The sequence below is a fragment of the Capsicum annuum genome, chromosome 5, assembly GCF_002878395.1.
Source record: "Capsicum annuum cultivar UCD-10X-F1 chromosome 5, UCD10Xv1.1, whole genome shotgun sequence".
NCBI lineage: Eukaryota > Viridiplantae > Streptophyta > Magnoliopsida > Solanales > Solanaceae > Capsicum > Capsicum annuum.
Window position 1 is genome coordinate 131724250 of NC_061115.1, and position 13843 is coordinate 131738092.

Genomic DNA, 13843 nt, shown 5'->3' on the forward strand with positions numbered 1-13843 from the left:
AATTCGGACGACTTGGCCTTATTCATTTCTGTTTCATCTATTTTCTAAAAAAATAAAATACACCTCTTGGAAAGATCATTTTGATCTTGTGTTGAGGGTATTTGATACACTTCATTGTGTTTTTGTTTATACTTGAACTCTAACTGAAGTTGTTATTTTGCATATACAGATTCTGCGTACCCGTAGAAGGAAATAACACATATCAATAGATAGTGTATACTATAATGGGTCATTTCAAGGATGAATTAATTGATTTTTCTTCATATTCATATGCTGGGAATGGATAAGAAATTTTATTAGTATGGCCATCTAGTTTTCTCTATTTCTCTTATATTGAGTTCTTGTCGTCACTTGTTGTTGATCAATAAGAATGTAAAGATTTGTTCCTATTTATTACTTCAATATTAATGTGAATCAAAGTTTTTGCTAAAAAGAATTATTCATAAAGAATATTTCATAGTTACAATGTTAATAGCCTTTGAAAATTGTATAACTCTTCAATGTCTAGTTTCAATTATTTAGTTATTGTGGTTATCTGTCTTTTTAAGTAAATATTCATTTGTACTTTTTAAATATATTAACGGAGTGAATTAACATCATGCTTCGGTTAAATTCACTAATATTACAATAATCTGCTTAGTATTAGTTATTGCTAATATTTTCTCTAATCTGATCAACATTAGTTACAACTAATTCTAGTGGAGAAATCATGTCAAATGCTAAGAAAAGTATTTTTAGATAATACAAAATTTTTAGCATCATTAGCACTTTAAAAAGAAAGCAAGTTAGTTAATTACTATTTAGTTTGATTAATTATTTTATTGTGAGTTCACAAATCAAAATGCATATGCCATTCAGGCATTTGTCATTTTGGTGTGAAGGAATATTATGTTACCATTATAAAGACTTGATATGATATGTGATAAGGCATCCACCAAAATAGAATGAATCTTAGGGAGATGAGTCTTTATTGGTAATATTTCTCAAGTTTAAATTCGTGTCTAATTGTTACATAAAAGTATTGATATTCGCTTAACATATATTCGGTTATATTCCCCAATCAAATATGATGTAGTTAGGTATGAATGAATAATTCTGGAAGAGTTTCGCGTGAGGTAGAATTAGATGGGTTACAAATTTATTCAAGATCCATCATAACTAGTAAAAAGAAAAAAAGAGGAAAAACCAATTGTAAGGAAACGAGGCGAGTTGCGAATTAATTCAAGACTTGTTGCAAAAAATGTACGAGTAAAGAGAATAAAAATGGATAAGATAAAATTGTCTCAGTTTTCAAGAGATGAATAAATATCTTTAATGATAGATAACATTTAGGCACGTTTAATATAATTATCTCAATTAAGAATGCGGAGTATGCATCTTTTTGAGACATTTAAAAATAATTCGAGGATGTAATTACGCGCCTTGGTAAAAATTATCTTAAAATTAACTTTCAATAGCCTAATTCAAGAGGTATAGACAAATATTATTAATATTATAAAATGAGAGACTCAAGGTCTATTGATCTGAGATAATTTTATACATTTTGGTATCATTATTCTAGCTTATTTCGCCTTATTTTGAGAGCAATTTGAGTGCTTAACGTGTTCATATTGATATAAATAAGCTTAAGTGTCCAAGTGCATGATTACAATGTCCAAAGTATTTTTCAAACAAGTTTATAGTTAATTGAGTAATTTAGAGTTCAATCCAGAAAACTAGTTTTACTAGCTTGAGCTAGGTGTGTATCTAGTTGATCTCGGTGGATTCTAATGTGTTTAATTTGTTTCAAATATTTTAATGGTGTAATTATGAGTGAAATAACTTGTTTGTAATATGCAAAACTTAATTTGATTAAGTCAAGAGTCGAAATAACAAACGGAAGATCATTGCGAATTTGCCCTATCATAGCTCTTGTTTTGATTTGTTGTTAAGAATATTGTGTTGTTTTAATCTTGAATATGTGGTGTATGATGTTATAGGAGACTTAGTGAACTAAATACGGCGATATATTTAAGATAAAAAGGCTCGAAATTTATTAAAAATACACTATAAAAGGCATGAACAAAGAATAAGACGTTTCACACTTAACCAAATTTTTAAATACAAATTTCAGTAAGACGATGCGAAGACGCATCACGTTGATATTCCAGCTCTAACCAGTCCGGCGACGCGTTAAGCAACGTGTCACGTCGCAAAATTAAAAGCTGCCGACAATTTGTCCAATCACAATTCAAATGGCACGAGAATTAAGGAGTGCTTTTCAATTCATTTCCTTTTAGGATTAGGAGCAATATTATAACTATTATTTTATAATATATATTTGGCAATTGGATACAGCTGTACATCATTATAAAAACTTGGACACAATATTGATTAAACCACTGGACACATACGGAAATTCTTGGACAAGACGGACACAGTTTTGAGTTTTTTTTAAGAAGGCGGCTATACGGGTTTATTAAGTTTTAATTTTATTTTTAGTCTTTAATTTTTTATATCATGTATTCAAATATTTGAATCGTGATTATAAATATTAGTGGCTAAAAATCTTTTTTCTGGGATTAAAGTCAAGAACATGATTACTATTATTTTGGATTAATTTTATTAATTTTTTATATCATTTTTAGTTGTTTGTTTATTCTTATTTTAATTATTTTATGGATTGATCACCCATAAAATACATATATTGTCGACCTTTTGATCTCGAAAGAGGGAATAGGGAGATAGAACATGGGAATAAACAAAGTTTGGGTTTTTATTCTTGTATAAAATAAAGAATTAAACTTAGCGTCTAGGACAGGTATGTACTTAGATGTCTTACTTGATTCATATGTAGGATGATAGCTTTAATTAACTAAATTGGATTATTACATCCCCGCTCAATGATGTAGTTGTAATATCCATATTAGGTAAAAGATTATAGACTGGGAAACCGTGATCATGCAATTAACCCTACGAAGCCACATCCAAGATAAAAAATTAACGGATTAATTTCAATAACATAGTATAATTGTTCAGAGTGTTTTAACCCTGGCTTTACTCCATTGCTTGTTCCAAGAATTTATTTTTCCGCATTATTTACTTTATTATTAATTTACAAAATAATTCAAAATTCTCTTTTTGGTTACTTTTTGCACTAATTAATCTAGACGGTGAACTAAAATTAAATCGTTGCCAAATCAAGTCTCTGTGAGATCGATATTCGGCTTTCTTGAAGGCCACTATATTACTTGGTACACCACGTACACTTGAGTGTACGCTTGGGCGCTGTCATCTATAAGCATAATTTATTCAAAATAGTTTGAGCTAAGTATAAGTTGATAAAAGCGACCATGTTAGGACCACTAGACTCGAGGGGTGTTTCACACCTTCCCTTGGTCAACAGAATTTCTTATCCAGTCTTCTATTTTTGCATACCAATAAAGAGTTATTTTCTTTTGATTAGGGATTCAAAAAAGTGACTTGGAACATCATAACTCAATTTCAAGTGAAGATTCTGCAAATAAAAATAATTCTTATTCAATATTGTCGCTTCAATTGAAAAAATCCTTCAACATAAAAAAAGAGGTGTGACATCTCTGGCGATTCCGTTGGGGAGTAACAAAAATTCAAGCTTTTGATATTGACTTTTACTTGCTTTAATTATTTAAATATTGTGTTTGTTGGCCTAATGTGCTACTACCCGCTCATTTATCGCTTTGATGTTATTGAATTGTATTATTATTTATTTTCTCTCACGCACCCCCTCAGAGCCTCTAAAACATAGGATAGAAGAAATGCAAAAGATGCATCCTAGTTTCTTTTTGAGATAAAGCCAGAGTGTCAAGGCACCTGGCTAAGAATTATTAGTCACAAATGTTAGGCGGGGTTTGGACCAGCAATGAAGGCGGAGTAGCACTACTATCAAACGAGTTGTCCCTTCCTAACTCAAGTATCCGCTCAGATAAGCCAGTATGGACATCTATATCCATCAGATTAAACCTAATAAACTAAAACTCAGACATGACTATCTCTATTAGGCTTTGCTTAACCTGCATTATGTGTATTTAACTTAGCGGAACCTAGCACAATGGTCGGGTCCATCTAGGATAGTTGTCCCTCTTTATATGGCCAATATGTACATCCTATGTGCTCTTTGATATTTATTTGGAAGGCCCATTTAATTTTTGATTGACTTTAAGCAACTTAATGAATATTAGAGAGAAACTTTTCCTCCGGCTTTTATGATCGTTACCTTAAAAAATTAAAAAAAAAAAAAGTTTTTTATATAGTCTGTATAAACTATGCATATCTAACTCTCACCTTGATAAGATACGTAGGCAACCCTTATATGATATTCTTAAGAAAAAGTTATGAGAATAGTGAACTATGACACATTCGTTATCTCTAAAGTCAAAATAGTTTAGGGTGGTCGGTTTTTGGTTAAGTTGGCATCTCATCCATACAATACCTGGTCCAAAGAAAAAGGTAAAATGACCCACAAAAATAATATAGAGTCTGATAATGAAGAAATACAAAATTAGTTGATTCCACGGGAATACACATCAATAGAAGAGATAGATTATTAAGAGAACAAATTGGCTACATGGTACCATGCCTGGGTGAATGGAGAAGTTCCACCCTTCTCCATCCCAGGACTTTCGAACATGACTGTTTTAATTTCTACTTCGCCCGAACAAGTGATCCACTTTATTGATTTTGGTTCGCACCACTTACTAATGTGTCTATCATGGTAGGGACCACTTGATAACGCTCAACTTACACGTCAATTTAGTGCAAGGCGGTCGTCGTCAATATATTTACCCAACTTTGGAGTCGGGGTCGAATCCATGAGGAATAATATGAGTGGCTATTAAACTAATTTAAAACTATAGCTACAAGTTATATTCAAACAAATGATATGAAAAGATAAAATGGGGGTTTTTTAATTTGTGAATTATGTTCTAACTAATTGTAATAGAGTTATTCTATCTAATGATTCTTTTTGTAAGTAGTAATTCAATGATATTAAACAAACTAGAGTTATGGTTACCAAGATGCTTGAACAGCTAGGGTTGTGAATCACTTTAGAGTTCTAATTGACAACTTCAAATTGCAAAAGTAGTTAATCCTATTATTTACCCATTCATTTCTCAACCTCAGTGGGTAACCTATCATTTAATTCTCTTGAACTTAAAAAATGCATTGGTTATTCAACTATTTTCTCACATAGGCCAATCCGGTTAAGGCATTTGCCATTAATTTAAAGATTAAAGTCTTTAGAGTCCATGTAAACCCTTTCTTTTCCCAACAAGCACTTTCATCTCAACAAGTGATGTTCTTGGACTCACTTTTCAAGTTTGCAACCAAAAAAAGTCATTAAAGTGAAGAAAGGTTTATACAACATCAATTACTCATGGAACTCAATTAGATTCACAACCCAAATCAGTTTTTCACATCAAGGCTCCCATAACCCTAGTTATGAGAGCTTAGCCACACATTTCCATAGAAGAAATAAAAAGCATCTTTGTATTAATCATAAATAAGTTCAAGATTTACTTACAAAGGTTACAAGAATTTGTTCTTGAATCTTCAATAGGGAAGAAATGATTAGATCCACAAGATTTTCTTAATTTCCAAAATACTAGGTTACAAAGAGTTTCTAGAGATAGAAAAATTGATAAAGGATAAAAGAAAATTAAAAAAAAATAAAAAGAAGAATAGATTTAAAGATATGGGATCTGGATATCAACTCCCAGATGATGCTTAGTAAAACCTAAAAATGGTATTTATAAGTTTCCAGGTAAAAAGATTTAAAATTAGAATTCAAAAAAAAAAAAAAACGTGTCCAACTTGGTGGTCAAATTGGTGGTCCACCGCAAAACTGGTGGTCCACCATTTTGACCTTCCCTGGGTATTCTGTAATCCTAGATTTTGTTTGGGTTTGGTGGTCCACCAAAACACTAGTGGTTCACCATTTTGATCACCAGTGGGTCTTCTGAAATCCTGAATTTGGTGGTCAAATTGGTGGTCCACCGCAAAACTGGTGATCCACCATTTTGACCTTCGCTAAGTGTTCTAAAGTTTTGGATTCTGTTTGGATTTGGTGGTCAAACTGGTGGTTAGTCACAAGACTGGTGGTCCACCATTTTGACCACCATCGGGTCTTCTAAAACTAGTGGTCGAACTGGTGGTCAGTCACAAAATTGGTGGTTCACCAAATGTTACACGCGCCTATGGGTCTCAAATTTTGACTCTTCTGAATTCAATGACGTTTTTTTACAAGTCCATTGGACTTTTCTACAGCCCACATGCGCCCTATACATTTCAGGACTCCAAATGGAGTTAATTTTTGCATTGTGCTTTCGTTGATCCATTCCGAGTCTTTGTGAGTTTTTTAAACTTTATTTGAAGCTTGTATATCCTTCATATATCATCATTATCCATTCAAAAAGCATCCTAAATCATTAAACACCACAAATTAGAGCTCAAAACAATACAACATCCAAGACGGTGAACTCAAAACACGAGCTAAACATAGGCTAAATGCACTATGAGCTTAGGCTCATTGCTTTTACTCTTGTTTTGATCCAATTGACCTTTGAAGATTATAACTAAGTTTTTTCATATATAAATACATAATAACAACCTTAGTAACTCATTAAGACACATTATAACCCAATACAATAGACTAGACAAACATCTAGCTCAAGCTAGTCACACTAGTTTTCTCGGTTGAACTCTAAATGCTCAAATTCAAAACTCATGTGAAAACACCATTAAACATTGTAAATAGATATTTGGACACACTAATGCTTATTTATTTCATTATAAACGCATATAGCTTAAGAATCATCCTTAAAATAAGGCTAAAAAGAGCTAGAACAGTAATGCTAGAATGCATAAATATACCCAACATCACCACTAGCATACGCTCTCTAAATGTGTACCTTACAAACAATCTATTTTTATTCCCACAATATCAATTCCTGCAGCCCCTCAACCGACGATATAGAATCCATTACTAAACCACATTATGGTCAATTATATCCCTCAGGGTTGACTTCAAACCCCCAAACTCATGTTATTATGCTCAACAACATAGTTTCCCTCTTGTGATTAAGACAGACAGTTAAGAATGAAGAATATGAAGAGATGGCTAAGAAAGTGAGAAGTTTGTAGCAAAATATGAGAAACATGCAAGGACTCTAAGGGAAAAGAGTTTTTTATAAGGATTTGTACATATTCCCCAATGTTCACTTGTCTCTAAGGTTCAAAGGACAAGTACGAGGGTCATGGTGATCCTTTAGTTCATTTAAAATGATTTTGTAATCAACCAAGAGGAGCATGGGAGGGGGGGAACCTGCTTATGGCTTACTTAGGAGAGAGCTTGATAGGGGAACCTGCTTATGGCTTACTTAGGAGAGAGCTTGATAGGGATAGCTTCAGGATTATTTATCGATCAAAATATCTCTCATTGTCATGTTTGGGATGACCTGGCTCGAGATTTTATTTATAAATTTCAATATAATAGTGACATAGTTCCAGATAGTATCACACTTGCCAACATGAGAAAAAATTCCATTGAAAATTTTCATAAACATGTTATTAGGTGAAGGGAGCAAACTGCTATGGTCAATCCATCAATGAAAAAAATGGAGATGATTGAAGTCTTTTCCCAAGAACAAGAGCCTGAGTACTTTAGCCACCTTTTACTGTAGTAGGTATAACATTTGCTGAGATAATTAAAACAGGAGAATAGTCGAAAATGAAATCAAGTATAAAAAAATTTTAAGCCAAGTAGCCCTTAAGACTAAAACTCAATCAATTCAGAATGGTTCAGGATACTTTGAATTCAAGAAGAAAAATTGATGATATAGCAATGATTGTGAAGACTTCATTAATGCTGACGTGCAAATCAATGGCTAAGATGTCAAGCTCGACAATTTAGGAGTCACTCCAAGCCCCACGAGGAGAAAGTTTAGGTAGTCTGTTTTGTTTTTCTTTCTATTATCCAATTATTACAGGGTTGTAGTTTGAGATCTATCTTTTCTTATTTTTTTATCGTTTCTATTCAAATCCTTCTATCTTTTTCGTCAATAAAATATTGTGTCCGTTTTGTTTTTTTTAATTCTAATATATATTCTTTGTTTGTCTTTATTTTTTTACATAGTTCATTCTATGGTGATTCTAGTGATATGATATGTATGCTAAATTTTCAATCAGATCTTAAAACTCAATCTAGTCTTGAAACATTGAACCAAGAAGTTAAAATTGGAAAAAGAAAATAAGTATAAGTGTTGAGATGTTTGGTGACCGAGTTACAACCTCATTTTAATATATTGAGGCAATCACTTTGCAAATCAAAAATGACTTGGTCTTCAATGAGAAGATTCATCTCAAGTATTTTCAATGAGATCAATCAGAGGATATATAGTCTCTACTGTCAGGAAGTAAAAGGAAGTTAGATCCAACAAGGAATTAGTCATCCTTTGTGAGAAAAATATAAGACAAGTGGCATGTATGTTTCACAAGCATATTATTAAGGGTTGATGATGAAGAAACTTATTCTGCTATCCAAATGTTGTATTATCTAATGTTACCCTTTTTAAGCTTTAGTTTTGTTTTCTTTTTTGCCCCTCTTTTAAAATCAAAATAGAGTCTGAATAAATCAAAAAAGGAAAGAAAAATATCAAGAAATAGAAATAAAGTCAGAAAAATATCTCAAAAAGAGAAAAGTCAAAGAAAAATAAAGAAAAAAGGATTCAAAGTTGCAGCTAAAAAAGGAAAAAGAAAAAAATCAAGAAAAACAACAAGATGCCTGAACTACATTAAACCTGATTCTTGCTACGACAAGATACGTAGGCAGCCCTACTCTGGATTTTGGTCCAATAAAATATAAAATTCAAGTTACCCAGTTTAAAAAAAATTAGGGAAAAAGATATTTCTTTATGAGTCAATTTCAAAGGTTGTAAGTCTCACCCTATGTTATGGATATTTTCAGTCTCGTGTCTCCCTTTCTTCCTGACCCTAGTCAAAAGCTAAGTTACAACCAAAGAAAGACCTTTAGATCAATTTTTGAAAGTGTCAAGGATAAGAATTTATGGGTATATGATGTTTCTCATTTTGGACACCATTTTTCTTCATTAGCATAAGAAATGTGAGAGAAATAAAAAGAAGTGAGTCTTATTGGTTAAAACCTCACGGGCACCATAAGGTGATAGTGATCTAAGAGAAATAATAATGAGAGTCTTATTGGTGAAAACCCTTATGGGAATTATAAGGTGACAGTGAGTAGAGAAAAAATATAAAATGAGAGAGTATCGCTGGTAAAAATCCTTTGGGGCGCCACAAGTCAAATGAAGTCTGTGTTCTAGAGGTAGTAAATTCAAAAGCAGCTTGGATTAAAGTTCAATAAGTTGGCAAAGTCAAAAAATGGTTAGGATGGGAATATTAGGTTGTTTAATTTAATATGAATGTCACAATCACTGGAATCGGCTACCACACCCAGATAAGTTTTTCTTTCCATCATGTTTAAAAAAGGGATGTCTATTGTCTTTTATTTGCTTCCTATAATTTTATTTTTGTTTTCATGTCTTTATTGTCAAATGGAAAAATTAGTATCATCATTTTTGTATTTTTGAGTTAAAATTCATGTCAAGAAAAGTAAGAAGGGACTTCAAAATTTGATACCAACTCCTTCAACTGCACGAAGCAAGACAAAGGGCCGACACATAATGGTAACATGATTTAAAAGAAAGCAACGTATCCAAGAATAATCATCATCTGATAGTTTTGGGACTCATAAAAATTAAAGGTGTGTTAGAAGTTAAATTCAGAAGCGTCATACAATGGAAATACAATTTGAGTCAAAGTCTTTTGGTAGCCAGAGTTTAGGCTCAATAGAATAATAAGTCAACAATACCTATCAATGGTTTGAAAATGAGCTGAACATGATAAGTGAAAGAGCAGTCGCCTCAAAATCCAAATGCCACAAACTATCCTCCACTTTTTTTTAAACTCAAATTTTTTCTTTATTAAAACAAAGGTAAAATGTTGTCTTCAAATCAAAGACTTCAAAAATTGGATATCATAAAGATGTAATTACTTACTTTTGCAAATACAAGGAGCCATGTTGCAATACAAGATTCTAGATTATAGTCATAGTAAATTTTTACCTTTGCGAGATGCACTTTCTAAAACTATTCAAGGCCTTGACTCACCCTCTTTATTGTACATTCTTCAAATAGTTATGATTTGGATAACACTGACAAATTTTTTGTAGTACAAACAGGGGCAAAAGTTCAATGGGACTTTACTTTCAACTCAGGACCCTCCTAGATAATGAGACTTTACTTTTTAGCTCAGGACTTTCTTAGAAAATGGGACTTTACTTTTCAACTCAGGGTCTTCCTGGAAAATAGGATTTTACTTTTCAACTCAGAAACCTCCTGAATATTGGGACTTTACTTTTCAAATCCGACCCTCCTGGAAAATGGTACTTCATTTTCACCTCAGGACCCTCTAGGATAACATGACTTTAATTTTCAACTCAAGACCCTCATGGAAGATGAGATTTTAATTTCAACTTAAGACCCTCCTGGAAATTGGAACTTTACTTTCAACTCAGAATACTCCTCAATAATGAAATTTTACTTTCAACTCAGGACCTTTCTGGATAATGAGATTCTACTTTCAACTCAAGACCCTTCTGGAAAATGAGATTTTACTTTCAAATTCAGGACCCTCCTAGATAATAAGATTTTAATGTTCAAACTCGAGGACCTCATAGATAATGGGATTTTACTTTCAAACTCACGACCCTCCTGGATAATGGGATTTTAATTTTCAAATTTAGGACCCTCTTGAATAATGGGATTTAATTTTCAAACTCAGGACACTACTGGATAATGGAATCTTAATTTCAACTTAGGACTCTCCTGGAAAATGAGATTTTAATTTTCAAACTCAAGACCCTACTAGATAACGAGATTTTACTTTCAAACTAAGGACCCTTCTAGATAATGGATTTTAATTTTTAAAATTAGGACCGTCCTGGATAATGAGATTATACTTTCAACCTAAGGACCCTCTTGGATAATGGGATTTTAATTTTCAAACTCAAGACCCTCTTGGATAATAAGAATTTACTTTCAACTCATGACCATCCTGAAAAATGGGATTTTAATTTCAAAACTCAAGATCCTCCTTGATAACGAAATTTTACTTTCAAATGTAGGACCATCCTAAATAATGGGATTTTAATTCTCAAATCGAGTCCCTCCTATATAATGGGATTTTACATTCAACTCAGGACCCTCCTAGAAAATGGGATTTTAATTTTCAAACTCAGGACCCTTCTGAAAAAGGGGATTTTACTTTTAACTCAAGACCCTCCTGAATAGTGGGATTTTACTTTCAACTCAGGACCCTCTTGAAAATGAGATTCTAATTTTCAAACTCAGGACCCTCTTGTAAAATGGGATTTTACTTTCAAGTTAGGACCCTCAAGGATAATGGGATTTACTTTCAACTCAGGACCCTCCTAGATAATAGGATTTTACTTTCAACCCAGGATGATCCTGGAAAATGGGACATTGCTTTCAATGCAAGATCTTCCTGAAAAATAAAACTTTAATTATTTTTTCATAGGTCCCTAAGAAATGAGATTTATTTTTCTAGTTTGGTGTTTATTTTGAGGTCAAAAACACATTTGGAGAACAGGTATTACTTTTAGTTTTGAAGCACTGGAAGCCCTCTTAGAGAATAGGGTTAATTTTTATCTCAAGTTCAGGAGACCCGTCTGGAGAATAAGGTCAATATTTATATCAATCTTAGGAGTTCACCTGGAGAACAGGGCAATTTTCATTTACAAAGTCAGAAGTGTCCACCTGAAGATAGGGTGATCTTCATGTTTCCCACCACTACCAAGAATCGACATAGAGGAACCTTTCAAATTTCCAAGTTTAAATCAAAAAGAAAGTGAATATCTTGTCCTTTGATAAAATGTGAAGATTCAATTCAAGGTTCAAGAGAAGCAAAATAGATAGGATTTTGTACTTGAATTATCATTTTTGATTTTCTTCTTTCATTTGGATTTAAAAACGAAAGCTGCAAACTGGAGACTCAACCTCTAACTAATCGTCTCACCATTTTACCTCATTGAACAATACGTGACTTAATTCTCTTATAACCAGGGATATTTAGGCAATTCAAAGCAGGACTCGATCATATCTCCTTTTTTAATTCTAGCCTTGCAAATAACAGGAGAGTCAAAACTTGTCTTGTTGTCTACTTTTTTATAAGAAAACTACGTGTTTTCAAACAAAGAGGGGCAAATATAGACATGTAATTTTTTACCTTCCCCAAATTTTAACCTATTTTTTTGGCATTAAATATTTATTTACGTCAAAATATTATTTAGTTTTTACTTCAATTTAGTAGGTTTCATTTAAAATTTATGAAAAAGGATTCAAAAAATAAAGTTGTATTTTAGGATATGTTTTATTTTTATTTTTCAAATAATAAGAAAATTTTCAAAAATATGTTTATCTTTTAACTTAGATTTTAATAAATAAGATAATTGTTTCATTTTTCTTAGTTATATTTTTGCCTAGATATTTAACATTTCTTATATCTATGTTAATTTAAATAATTATCTATATATATATAAATATATATATATACATATATTAATATAAATATCGATAAAAACTCTCTCTATATAAATATACATATACTGATATACTCAAATAATAAATATGTCACCCACAATGTCAAAGTATTATTTAGTGCAAGTGGTAAAGTACCACTTTTGTGGCCCAAGGGTTGTGGGTTCAACTTTAGTTGGGGCACCATCAAGAATCAATTGTTGATTAAAGGAACATATGTTTCACTTATATTTTATATATGTTGAAATTTGATTTAATATGTATAATTAATTATTATTATTATTATTATTACTATTGACTTTCTTTTATTTCTCAATTTATTAAGAAATATATAATTTTATTCTCACTCATCAAAATTTAAAAAAATTCTATCCCTCCCAATTTTCGAAGCGATCGACCTCTGCTTTCTGGTTCTTTGTCGCCGCCCGCCGAATTCTTTATCGTTGTTGGCAAATAATCACAGCCTCAGTCTCACTAAACTCCGCATTCTTTATTAAAATAAATAACCTAATTGATTTAATCGATAAGTTTGCGTGGCGCTCGAGGAGTCTAGATTCTGAATATGTCTCTTTCTCTCTCTCTCTCTCTCTCTCTCTCTCTCTATATATATATATATATATATATATATATACACCCCACCTGCACACTCTCATTTCCCTCAACCTCCCTATGCCCTCCACTTCTGCACACACACACTAACCTATTATATAACAATATGCACACACAAGAGAGGAAAAATCATACAAAGAAGAAAGAAAAGAGACAACCATCTGTGAGTATTGAAATTTTATTAAATTTAAATTCATATATTTATTTTGACTATATCAAATTCAAGAAAATAGTTCAAATAATGTGACTAATATAATTGGGTTAATCGTTTAATATCAAATTCATTAGGCTAATTTAATTGAAATGATAAGCCCATATTTATTAACTCAAAGCCCAAATGGGTGCTAGCCTAGCTTAAAAATCCAAACCCATGTCTCTTGTCACATGTGGTAGCAATCCATGTTAAATAAAATAAGCCACTAAAAGCATATCATGTGTCAATATTATGTGGTAATCCATATTAAATAAAGATAAAATACATCAAATCACCTTCAACTTGTCTCCAAAACTTACTTTAGATCCTAAACTAACTGAAAAATTATATACCCCCTCCCCCTTAATAACTTTCAAGTGAATTAAATTCA